Source organism: Micropterus salmoides, unplaced genomic scaffold, assembly GCF_014851395.1.
Source record: "Micropterus salmoides isolate LMB-PRFRI ecotype aquatic unplaced genomic scaffold, ASM1485139v1 Ms_hic_scaffold_5, whole genome shotgun sequence".
NCBI classification, from domain to species: Eukaryota; Metazoa; Chordata; class Actinopteri; order Centrarchiformes; family Centrarchidae; genus Micropterus; species Micropterus salmoides.
This window is the reverse complement of record NW_024044237.1, coordinates 1226339-1239657: the sequence shown is the minus strand read 5'-3', so window position 1 is coordinate 1239657 and position 13319 is coordinate 1226339.

The following is a 13319-nucleotide window of genomic DNA, read 5'->3' as shown; positions in this document are numbered from 1 at the left end:
AAACTATGTCCCTCTCCTTGATGCAGTCATTATTCTAAATATATACTAGTAGCATAGAAAACATGCACATTGTGGCGTAGTTTCTTTTGCTGTTCCCTGCTCCTGTGATAAACCTAGTGAATACTAAAGACGACCGTGTGTCAACTGATTATTTAGTAGAAAAGTAAAAATATTGAGTATAAGTATAAATAATTGTAGGAGTGTGATGGGATTAAAATAAATTGGAAGGAAGTTAGAAGTGTGTTAATATATTTATTGTTTGCTTAAAAAAAATTAGTGCCCTTTTTTTCACTTGAGCCCCTGCCCACCAAAATGTCTGTGCACGTGCCTGCTGACAGCTCTGTCACAGCGCTCTTCTATAGCAACTATGAGGAACCTCGCCCCAAGATTTAATGACATTTAAGACAAAGCTGGTATAAGGGGAACAATAATACCTTTATATCATCATGAACTGGCTCACGGGCCATACAAAGGAGGGAGAGCAGACAAAAAGCTGGAGGTCCAAAATGAAACAATCTAATAAATCATGTTATTTACAGAAACAAATCAATGATGTTGACATCGGGGAAATCTTGGATGAAGATGTTGCATGCTAAAAGAAAAGACAAAACAAGGCAACCAAACAGGAGACCATATGGGGAGCTGAGAGAGAGAGGAAGAGGCCCAGGTGAGTCTGTTCTAGGGATGCAACGATTACAGATTTTGTTGGTGCGATTATTGTCAGAGAAATAATCACGATTATCACGATTATTATGCATTAATTAATTTCACAACACTGGTAATGACTTAAGTCGATTTTTAATATTTAATTACATTAACAATTATATTTTTATAATATGTAAGTATTATTAATATCAGAGGAATATTAACTTTTATCCTCCAGGGGAAATTGTTATAAAGGAGGGGAATGATCTGTTTTGTTATTGTCATCAACTCTCATCCATACATAGAAGTTTTAGTGAAAATGATAGTCCTGAAAGTCTTTAAGCTGCTGATGTTATGTTAGTTTTACACCTGGCAACATTTTCTCAACACAGACAGAAGACAACATGACGTAACGTTAAATGTTCAGTGACTGAACAAGACTACATTTTGTCTTCCATAAGGGCCCTTTCAGAAAAGAAGTTTTTTAGCACTAAACTTCAACTAATTTGACCACGGCTTGCTCGCAACTTCAATGTTGTTGTTGAGGTGGGTCTGAAAGGTAACATGCTGGTTTGTTTGTTTACGTGGCACTTAAAGCTCAGTCTCAGTGCCACGGCATCTATTGTAAGTGACACATTTATATTTAATTCCCTACCAACTTGCTACGTTATTTAATATAATGTATTAGCCTACCTTTACTTGGGCATGCAACACTGGGTGGTGATCCTGCAGGTTCTTCATCAAGTTTAATGTAGGTATTCGCTCCTTTAGCAGGAACCTTTTAATGGCAAGTTTTTGAACTGGTGATCCGTCATCTTCAGTAACGCCCTGGTCAGACTTGGTGTACCCACTCCCACACTGCAGACTTCAGCTGTTTCTTTGGTGGAAATAAAGCTTCACATTTTTGTCTTCAAAATTGCCTCTGATAAGCATGACACTTTAAGCTGGTGCACCGCTCATGTAACTTTGTTTTGGTTTTGTGCAACAAAAACACTGCGTAGCGGATTAATAGTGAAATCCTGCATCCTTAATCTGCTCAGCAACAACCTGCACTCAGCCAACCCCTGCAAGGGGAGGACAAAACACAATAAGAAGGGAGACCAAGGGGACTATATATATATATATAAAAATCCCCCTCATGTGTCATCTTCAAGCTTGGGTCCTCTACCAGAGGCCTGGGAGTTTGAGGGTTCTGCACAGTATCTTAGCTGTTCCTAGGACAGCACTCTTCTGAACAGAGACCTGATGTTTTACCTGGAATCTGCTGTAGCCACTCTCACAGTTTGAGGGTCACAGCCCCCAGTGCTCCGATTACCACTGGCACCACTGTTGCTCTTACTTTCCACATCTTTTCTAGCTCCTCTTTCAGCCCTTGGTATTTCTCAAGCTTCTCGTTTTCCTTCTTTTTGATGTTGCTGTCGCTTGGGATTGCCACATCTATCACTACTGCCTTCTTCTGCTGTTCAACACGATGACTGGTTGGTTATCCATCACCAGTTTGTAAGTCTGGATCTTGAAGTCCCACAGGATCTTAGCTCGGCCATTCTCAGGAGGTGTCTTCCATTTTAACCTTGGGACTTCCAGCCCATACTCATGGCAGATGTTACTGTACTCTATGACAGCTACCGGGTTATGGCGTTCTATGTACACACTTCCTGCCTGCATCTTACAAACCTGCTATTATGTGCTGTATTGTCTCAGGGGCATCCTTGCACAGTCTGCACCTGGGGTCCTGCCTGGTGTGGTAGACCCCAGCCTCTATTGATCTTGTACTAAGTGCCTGTTCTTGTGCCGCCATGATTAGTGCTTCTGTGCTGTCCTTCAGTCCAGCCTTTTCCAACCAATGGCAGGATTTCTTGATATCAGCCACTTCTTCTATTTGTCTGTGGTACATGCGGTGCACTAGCCCTCAGCCTCCCTCGCTACGCTTGGTGTACAGTCTCAGGGTCGTGGATTTGGGGTGAAACCCTCCATGCATTGTAAGGATCTTTCTCGTCTTGATGTCAATAGCCTCTATCTCCTCCTTTGGCCAGTTTATTATACCAGCTTCTTCTCCATGGGGAGTAATGCTCTTAGTGGCTTGTGGTGTTCATCTTATAGCCAAGCATCTCTAGGATCACTGTTGCTGTGGCGTACATCAGCAGCTCATTGGTCTCAGTTATGGCTTTAGTAGGGATACTATGTAGTATGTAGTGCTACATTCACATCTTCTAGCAGACTTTCAGAGGGTACTTTAGCCTCGCCAATCTTGGTTGTTGTACTTGGGGGTCCAGCTTGGTTATGATCTTCAATCGTAGGTCAGTCGCCTTATGTTGAGTGATTCTGTGCCGTAAGGGCTTGTTGTTATTGGGGCTTGGGACCCAATCTCTGAGTGTGGGGATGATGATGACGATAACATCTCCCCACTGACCTGTCGTCCTGGCTCCCCCTTGCCGTAGCATATTTGTTGTACCTCATCAATCTGTAGTTGTGATAGGGGCTGCCGTTTGCGGATGTTAGAGTTAGTTTCTGCTCTAGTCCATGAATGTCTTGTTCCAGTAGCCCATTTGTCATCAGGTTGCCCTGGTTCCCTAGCACCTGACGCGGACCTTGTTAACCCTGGCGACATCCGAGCCGGTATGGCTCTTGTATTTGCGGTTTCACTCATGGCTGACGTAGGCTGGTAGCATTAAGGACCTTGCCTAAGGGTCCACCTGGATACCCCCCGCCCTGACCGGGAATCGAACCCACGATCACCTGCACCAAAGTCAGTGGCATTAACCACGATGTGTGTATATATATATTGTGAGCATTGTACAATCCAGAGTCCAATTCCTTGTATGTGTACACATACCTGGCAATAAAGCTGATTCTGATTCATTATCAGTGGGCATCTGCCTACATTGCTCTGCATATATTTGCTGTTGTTTTTCTGGGCACATGTAAAATGTTTCTGCAGAATTCTACAAGTAAAGACTCTTGGATGTTTGCCCCAACGAGTATAGCTATGATGACTGAGTGGACCCCATACTTACCACCATACGACCCAATGAGATGGATGACACTATCAGATATTTTAAGCCAATAATAAGATAATTCATTCTACGTAAGGTGATATGACTATTTATGCTAAAATGTTATTTGTTCTTACATCTGGGATGTTTTTGCAAAATCATCACATTAGTTTTCTTCAAATTTAGTTGTGACAGTACTTCTCTACTATGTCCAGCTTTTGCTGCAGTCCTGGTTCAGCAGGAGACAATAGAACAAAGTCATCAGCATAAAACTTAACATCTCTATCTATCAAGGAGAGGCCAGGAGCAGCACAATGATCTAATAGATGAATTAAACAAAGTCAGCATTAAATTTCAGCCCTGATGAACAACATTTGTCAGGACTTTGTTTGTCTCCAATATCAATGGCACACGTTTTTGTAAGTACATTGATTACGTTTTCTTGAAATCAATAAAACGTGAATATCTTACCATTTTATGTTTGGTGTAAATGTTTGTTAATGAGGTCACATTATGCTTTTTGGCTTTTTCCCTCTCCTTTATTGTGTTTTATATATTTTTGTGCTTGTAATAGCTTTGCAAATTGAGAAACCCCAAAGTCCACCCCAAGGGGGGTTACCATCTCCCACAGAAAACACTGCTCTGAACTGCCTGAAAATAGCTCGACTACAGTCTGGCCGTTACTTCAATTACCAAGTTGTGTCACTTTGTAACATGCATCATAAACGTAGCAGCTAGTCATGCTCGCCCTCAAAATACCTGTGGAGACACACACTGAGCTGCAGAGCACACACAGTAAAAAGACGGCCACTCGCGGCCTCCCCTCATCCCCACTCTCCTACCAAACATTAGGCAGTCATAAAGTTGTTACCGTGATGTAGAGACAGTGCACAGTTAAAAGTTATGTATGAAAGTGTTCAATGTGTTACAAATAATAACTCACCACTCTGAAACTCTTTCTCCAGTCTTGGTTGCTAAGCTGATTCGGGAACATGTACAGCTGAACTGAAGCTTGTCAGGATCCGCCCTACTCTGCTTCTGATTGGCTAGTAGTCCTTAACTAGATGTGCAACTCCCAAAAAAATCTTCACTCCATAGCTAAAACGGAGCGGTCAACACACAGGCTGAAAAGAAGTGCTGCAGCAATGTGCAGTATGACAAAAATATGTTTTTTGAAAATGAAACCATGTAAACTTGTTCTGGTACAACCTCTTAATAAAATTATGAACCTGAAAATCAGCATAATAAGACCTCTTTAATTGAAGCGTGAGAGGGAATATACATGGTTGGTGGTGGAGAGTTTTGGGAGAAGAATATAATTTTGTTTTTCAAGGAAATCTAGGATTATTTTATTTTGAATACTAAAGAATAATTTACCTAGACAACTACTGACACAGATGCCACAGTAGTTACTAGGGTCTGATTTGTCCCCACTCTAACGAATAGGTGGATTGAGCCCCCTCTCACCTAAAACAGGTAATAACAAAGTTTCACGTGTATCAGTAGGCTAAACATGAGCACTAACACGCCCTCAACATTCCACACCATATTACCAAGAAAACTATAATTATAAACTAATTCTTATTAACATGATATTTAACCCAGTACAGGATGGTATGAAATATGTAAAGAAAAAAACAAATCGCTAACTGTCACAACATCCAGCTCCACTTTGTGTGACATTGTAGCTTTTCTGCAGTTATTCTTAAATTCGATTCCGTAAAATCCCCTATTTGCATTCATGGCTATTAAAATAAGCAACACTGAATATTAATCGACAAATGGGTTGTCTTCATTTTTAGCATAGATCAGTGCAATGCAGGTCATTAATTCATCTGCTCCATCAATTTTTACTTTTCTTTTTTTTTTAAACTGTCTTTAAACTTAATATCATGTGGCAATGTGGTCGTCATGCAATGCTAAATGACATACATACTACCCCAAAACAATTTTTTTTCAGTCTCTGTCTCCCTGTGTGTCCTTTATGTGTTAGGCTTTGCTTGAATACAGCCACCTATACAGACCAATCTCATTTCATTCCATATCCAGGAGATTCTTTTATTCTTGAACTAATTGACAGTTGATCCACATCCCTGTTGAGTTTTAGTGCAATCATTGACATTATATATATGTCTATTTTACCTAGATTGCTGTATCTGTCATTATCAGTTAAAATCCTAATTGGTCAATTTAATGAATGGGACAAGCAAATTTCTCGATTTTATTTGGAACAGAAGGAAACAAAGGATTAGATATAGTATGTTAACCACCAGTAAAGGGGGTGGTGGTAGGCTATGTCTTTCCCTTATCTTACGGACAATTACTGTTCAGCCCAATTAAAAACTATAGTATACTCTGGTGTGACAGTGGATATGAGGTCAAATGGAAGGAGATGAAAAGAGACTGCAAGAACATCCTAATACAGGCAATGATTGGAGATCAAAAACTAGCAATGACTTAATAGGACCTATTGAGCCCCCCATTACTTCACTCACCTTGCACACCTGGTTTTACTTGGTAAAGCAAATATATTTATATTTCAAATGGTATAGATTCTAGATTTAAGTATTACTGCTTATTGTGCCATAATGAAGAAGCACACACTAAAGAGCTTTTAGACACTAAGGGAAATATACAATTTGGGAAAAATGTGACTTTTTTGATACTTACAGCATACACTGGTTGTCCTAAATCTGTCACGAGGCTCTCCAGCTCTTAAAACATTATTTTAGTTGGTCATGTTATTTTGTTATAGTTCACTAACTCTCCTGTCATTTCAGGTTCCAGTTCGCCCTCCTGCTTGATCTCACCTCACACCCTTCACCTGGTTATCCCCGCCTTAGCGACTCACCTGCAGCTCATCATCCTCATCAGTCTCAGCACTTATACCGGCCTCCTCCGTTAGCTCCTTGCCAGATTGTCTAGTCTCCAGCCTAGCATTCCAGCATATAGTTTGATTATTCTGTCGGGATCGTGTTTAGACCCTTATTTCGCCTGTGCTTCTGGGTTCAATCCTGTTTAGTTGTTTAATTTCTCCTGAAACGTGACAAAATCAATGCTTTCTAAACTTTACCAGGGAGTTGCAAAGAGTAGGGGAGCTACTACATCCTATATCAAGGAAGATGGGAGAATGGCAGAACATGTGTGAAACTTTTTTTTCACTTGCTCTATGTTTTGGCATGAAGTCTGTTGATAGAACTTTCATTACCCCTAAAATGAAGACATGGCTAACATCTGAAGACCATAACTGAGAAAATGCGGGGATGACGAGGCTAACCACCACCACATCTTTTGGAGCTGCCCTATTATTGAGATTGAGAAATGACTTGATACATTGCGAAGTGGTCAGAATGGAGAAGATATTTGATATCTTCGTCCTCTATCATTGAAAGGCGAGCTCGCTTCACCTTTGCTGTTTTACTCAAACGCTGTATGTAGTGCTGTATGAAGCCCCCCCCCCCCCCATGAGGTACCGCAGTTGTTGCAATACTTTGACGCGGCACAATGGCCTGTAAGGATAACAATGCAGCCCTGTCTCACTGTGCCGACTGCAACTCCAGGTTGAAAAATACGGAAGATGCCATTTAACACATCTCCTAATGCCCTCTGCCACACTGCAACCTACTTATATCCTGTCATAGGATAAATATGACACCTGACTCATTTATATGTAGAACAAGTCATCTCATTCTGCTCTGATACCTTCAACTCATCTTTCACTCCCTGCCGTTTTACTTCACTTCCATCATTCATTTAACCCCTATCCATCCATTTAGTTATCTCCTTCACTCTCTCCCCCTCTCTCCTCCGTCTTTTTTATTTCCATCCCTTCATTTATCTCCATTTGAGGTGACAGAAAGTTCAACCCCCCCCCCGAATGTAATCTCCCCTCTGTTCATCCCTCCCTCTCCCTCTATATGCATTCTCTCACTCCCTTTCACATCCACCCCCCCCATCCCTGTTATCACAGTGTTTGTTTCCGTTTACTCCACTCCATCCAAATGTTATGCAAATTTTAATTGAAGTTACAAAAAATCAGCAAAAGAAAATGTGACTTAGTCCGCTTTTCCATCCACTACCCTTATAGGAATATTAGTCAGTCAACAGGTTGTCAATCTGTTGTGTGCTTTTCCTTACACAAAAAAGTACACGCTGTCTAACTCTGAATGTTATATATTACATATATTGTGAAGAATTAATTAACAAATACATTTCTATCCTCTCCTTGTTGTGTTGGCTCCAGGCCCTCTGCCAGGGTGTTTGTGTCTGTGTTTTGTTGCAGGGTCTACTTCCTGGTGGAGTGGAGCTCTCAGGGAAATCAGAGGCAGCTGGCTACTGACTGCATAAAACCGGCCACTTCCTGATTGTTGCAGGCTTGCGCGCTTCTTCCTCGTCCCCAGCACCACGGCGTGTTGCTTTGTTGTCCTTTTGTTTTGTTTAAGTTAACTTGGAACTAATGATCCGTTGCATTGGCTAAATTAAATTACTTTTGTTCAATAAAACTGCTTTTTTCAGGCCATAACACAAACGCAAGCTTCATAGGCTCCATGTTTACTAATACATGAATTTTGAGAGAAGGTTGACCTAAACCTTTTTGTTTTAATGTGTTTTATTCCTTCACTGATTTCTGTGTTCCTTGGTGTCTTTCTTTATCTTATTTTCATGATACAACATAACACATTCTGTTCAGTTCCAGCTGTGCAATAGCCTTTGGCTCTCCCGTAGTAACATGATGTGAATGTATTGGTGTTAATTTAGTCAGTTTGTCAGCAGCTGCAATATTAAATCATTGCTTGTGCATATATTAAAGATGCTTGGCTTTCTGCACATATGGGTTCATGTTTTTGTGACAACATGTTGCCAGAGTGCACAGATGCAGAGTCATGGAATGAATTCTGGAAAGCTTCAGGGTACAGGTGTGTTTATTTGTGTGTGAGTGCTCATTAAAGATTCATGGCTTATGGGCAGGTAATTTCCAACTAACATGAACCATGTGCTCCTGGCAAATGGAAGAATGTTACACATTCTAACTTTTGGTTAGGAATACATTGGCAGTTGGTAATATACAAGACGAATCCTGTTATTGAGCAATCATATCGATAGATGAATTAAACATATGTTTTTCTAGGTAATGCCTAATAAATATTACAACATGGTACAGTGTCCATATGTAGACTTTAAAATAGATTGTTTATTGAACAGGATAATTTACAGTCAAATTCACTTAAAAATTCTGAAATGCTTCAGCTAAAGGTATGTTCAAGAGAACTCTGTGTGTGTGTGTGTGTGTGTGTGTGTGTGTGTGTGTGTGTGCGTGCGAGCGAGGACCTAACATGTCTGTTGGGTGTGTGCATCCAGGCAGGATATTGGATATGATGATGGTATATTGGTTCCTAATCCTCAAGGAAATGTAATGCACCTGGTGGTGAGTGCACATCCCCTCCCGTCCACAGAGAACGGTCATCTGCACTGGGTACAAGATTAAATGAAATTTACTGTAGGAAATACTGCAATACAAGGAAAAATCATGCAAGAGGTTGAAGCAAACAAGAACACTGAACACTGTGAACCACTGTCCTATTTTTTTTTACCTTACAATTTTAGTCATTTTATAATGTGTAATTTTAGGGGCATAATGAATTGTTTGTAATCCTTGTAGTCGACTAAACTGTTAAGTCGATGAGAAGAGTCTTAGAACAAAGCCTGACAACAGGGAATACAGTACAGAAGTGATTTACAGTGACTGTGACCAGGACTCTGACTCAGGACGACGCCGGGTTCAGGCGGGAACAGGAGAGGAGCGAGTTTGTAGCGAATTAATTTATAATGTTATACATTGTGTTGATAATTCTGCAAGAATTTGTTCTTGTTAGAAGTTATTTATTCCTGTGTTTTGAACAAGAATATTTGTGTGACGTTTTACTGTGTTGAAATCAATCTCCTTGCTGGTTATTCCTACACATTCAAAATCATTCCCACTTTTGTTAGCATTTAACAGGCAGCTTGCTTCATGGGTGTGTTTGTAAAATATATATTTTAAAGGCTCATTATTACTATTTTGTATTTTGTTATTTAGCATAGCGTTAGCAATGCTATCGAAAACATTCTTTCTCAGCCCTGGAACTCAAACAGGCCTCCGTCATCCAAAGTTGCTGCTCTGAGCAACATCTGACATGAGAAACAAAGTAAACAGAGGGGGAGGGGCTGAGATATGTTACTGGGCCAGCCTTGTGTCATTACCAAAAATTAACCAAGGCCCCCCCTACCCCTGCTTTATGGGCTGGTTGTTAGCAATAGGCCCCAAGGTGTGTTGGCCAACTGGGAATATGCTCAGTATGCCAGAATACCAGTTCAGCACTGCAAATTGCCTACTCATAGCTTGGCAGAGAGCAGAGAGCTCAAATTTCCAATAATATAAAAGCCTCCAAACTCAATAGACAAAATAGACATTTAGAGAATAAATTTAGATAACAAATTGGTAAATTGGACATTTATGGTATATGTATACTGTATATTATAATGGTATGTTGGAGCAAGATAAATAAAAAGTGACAGATTGTCAGCTTTTATGTGGAGGTTTTCAGTAGCCTTCATAATATATATAAATAACACTTTTTGGACACATTGCCCACTCTCACTTTATATTTTGATTGATTGTCACTTCTTTTGACTGAAGACTTTTAATTTTCCACTGTATGTCAAACTGTTTGACAAAGCTTTTTTTAAAAGGACTGACAATCTATGACAGTTGCAATTACAACCTATTAAGATGCATTCCTGTCCAGCTTGAGAACGTTCCATCAGTAACTTTGACATGTATTTTGAGTTACATGAGATCTAATACACGCAGGCTCCGTTTGTCTGCTGTTTGTCAGTTTTGTTTTTGACACTTGACAAAGTGTTGTCCGGTGCTCCCATCAGATTAACACCTATTGTAACCTGGTATAGAGTGAAGTATCTTAAAAACAATTGGATAGATTAACATTCATGGTTCATGGTTAAAACTACTATATGTGACACAAGAACAGCAGTATTATAAGTTACCGTTGTGAGCTTTCTCGTCCAACATTTCCGCTTTTTGGCAGCGAAATGCATTCTGGGATACCTGGCTATCCGAAGTCCACACAAGTCCCCACCGATGTAGGCTCAGTAAAAACGTGCGGAGCGAGAACACATCCGGGTATTTGACTGTACTTGGCTAGAGGCGGACTTTTGAATTGGAACAGTACTTTGGCTGCGACTGATGACGTTTCACAAGAACACAAGTACAGACAAGAACGCAGACTGAGAAACAGCTTCGGTGATCTCGTCACTTACGAAGTTAAGTGAGACAGAAGCTAACATAGCATACAGACACCCTACAGTTAGCATCCTGCTGCTTTTAGGATGTCATTGTAAAATTAGCTTGTCAACATGCTAAAATTCAACATGTTATCATGTCAAGCAGCAGTTTATTATTCTCCATATGAAAAGAAGAAAGTTTCCTTTAAAGTCCTTTGGTCCACTGTTCATAGATACAAAAACTGTCTAGAACTTATGGAAACATGCTAACAGAAAGGCTGATTGACAAGAGAAGATTAGAGTTTAGCATGATGCTAACCACACATTAATATATTAGAGAATCCCATAGGAAAAGATGCACAGCCACGTATCACTTAATTAAATACAATTGATTTTGTAATTTACTGTATCATTTAATGTACATGAATGCATGTCACGCTCCACCCTGTGAATTACCATAATGAGCCATAAATGTTAAATGAAACACCCGTTATAAATGTTACTGTGATAATGTATGTAAATGTGCTTGTTTATATGGAAGTATGTAAATGCGCCAGCCACAATGCACCATTGCTGCAAACCCTTTGGTACTAATTGCTTAACCTTTCAAATTTGTGGGAATTAAACAAGTAGCAAGCTCTGTTCAAGTTGAAAACAGTTAACATTTCAAATCACAAGACATCAGTGAAAATAATGTTTGGGTTGTGCTGAGTGTGGTTAGGTGCTCTCCAAGGAGAAACACTCAAAAATTACAATGTTTACCTTCTCTAAGATAAATGTCTAAGGTGAAGATGGACACTGTGCATCCATCAGTGTAATGATGACAAAGCGAGTTGGGCAGTAAGATCAACATCCATCACATTTGCAGTGCTAAGTTAATTTTAGGTTAAGGTACATAACCAATTCAAGGTTACAATTCAAGGCAATCTATATGTAGCTGGCTAGAAGTCAAAGGCATAATTTGAGTTACTGTTACCTAATGGCACTAAAAGAAAACATAAAATTTCTCTAAACAAGGTCATACTCTAAGGTCACATCATCTATCTATCTAACAAATCTTCCATTATAAAGTACATTATTTATATGGAAATTTCCGCAAAAATATTAAAGAATGATTACCCTTCATGTTGTATGTGTCCTTTAATTTGTAATTTCTAGTATTAAATGTGATGCATAATAATGTTCCCTTTGCAGTCCATTGCAAAAACATGTCTTCCTGGACTACAGCAGTGCAGCAGACATTCAAAATGTGGAACTTTAACCGAGGCATCATCTGTCAGGGTAAGAGACACCAGCATATATCCACAGGTGACTGAGCAGTGAATCTATGCTAATTCCAGCCAGCCACTTTGAGTTAATGTGTGCTCACACAACCACACACACGTGTGTGCATGCTGAATTGATTCGGTTTCACACACCACCATCCTCAAGGCATAAAGTTGTCATTTAGATAAATCCATGCAAGTAAAGCACAGAAGCAATCACTGTATCATGTTAGTCCAATAAAGCAGCTCATAAACAGCCAACGTGAAAGAAGACAAGACTCCACCCGTGGTTAACACATGGCATTATTGTGGGTATTAGCCCTACTGACATTGTCTTCAACACACGTGTACTCAAGGCTACATATACACACTAATACCCTGCGGCTCAAGGGAGATGCAAACTGATACAATGCACATGGCCTGTCTCTCATATTCCCTCAATCACCCTCCTTCTGTGTGTGTGTGTGTGTGTGTGTGTGTGTGTGTCACCCTTTTGCTCTATGATCTTTGTAACATGTTTATTGATGCTCTTGACCCCGGCTTAGCAAGCAGAGATCACATAGCACATGTGACACATCAACACAACCCCACACAAGTAACTCCGTTCACAGTTGCGGGCAACAAGAGCAACCAGTCACCTTTGCTTCAGGGGAGGAACTCTGCAAAGCCATTGTGTGGTGTAAAATTATACTGTCTTCATGCTTGGTGCAATTAATACAGTGACAATGAATAGAATGAATTGCTACACTGACAGTTAGGGAAATTGTGGCACAAACCTCATTGAAGTTATAATTACCTACTCTTGTCTCAAAGAAAGGTTTGACTGATGTGCATTTTATAAAGGACAGTAACAATAGATGCTTGATACGTGATACCTTTGTGTTTAACCTGACAGCAGTTGGTATCACTATAAAAGCTGTGTCATCTTACGGCATATGACATACACGTGTATAAACACATGTGGTCACAGCTATAGATACACAATAACCTCACGTTAAATGATCACAACAATAAACCTCAGTTAAAAACACATCAGCACAAGTACATTGATAAAAACCTGCAGTTGTGTGCTTAGCCAAGTAATGTTGCACTGTTAAGCTATATAATGCCCAGTTATGGTGCCAGTCCATAAATG